The following is a 327-nucleotide window of genomic DNA, read 5'->3' on the forward strand; positions in this document are numbered from 1 at the left end:
TCCCCTGCTGCTGCTGCTGCTGCTGCTGCTGCTGCTGCTGCTCTCCCAGGGCGAAGTAAACATTGGCTTCTTTGCCACAGCTAATGGCTCCAAAGACCTTCTTAACTCCTGCTGCTCTCCCCACAGACTTTATGTGCCGCAGTGTACGTACATCTAAAACTTGCTCCACAGTGTACCTGCTGTCTCGGGTCAACCCGAGGGCCCCCTTCTTCATTTTCCGGGACGTGGGGGCCCCCGGGGGCCCCCCTGGTCCCCCCGGGGCCCCCGGGGGCCCCTGGGAGGCCCCTGGGGGCCCCCGGGGGCCCCCCGGGGGCCCTGCGGCGGGTT

This window comes from Eimeria tenella, genomic scaffold, assembly GCF_000499545.2.
Source record: "Eimeria tenella Houghton genomic scaffold, Eth_scaff3408, whole genome shotgun sequence".
Taxonomy (NCBI): Eukaryota; Apicomplexa; class Conoidasida; order Eucoccidiorida; family Eimeriidae; genus Eimeria; species Eimeria tenella.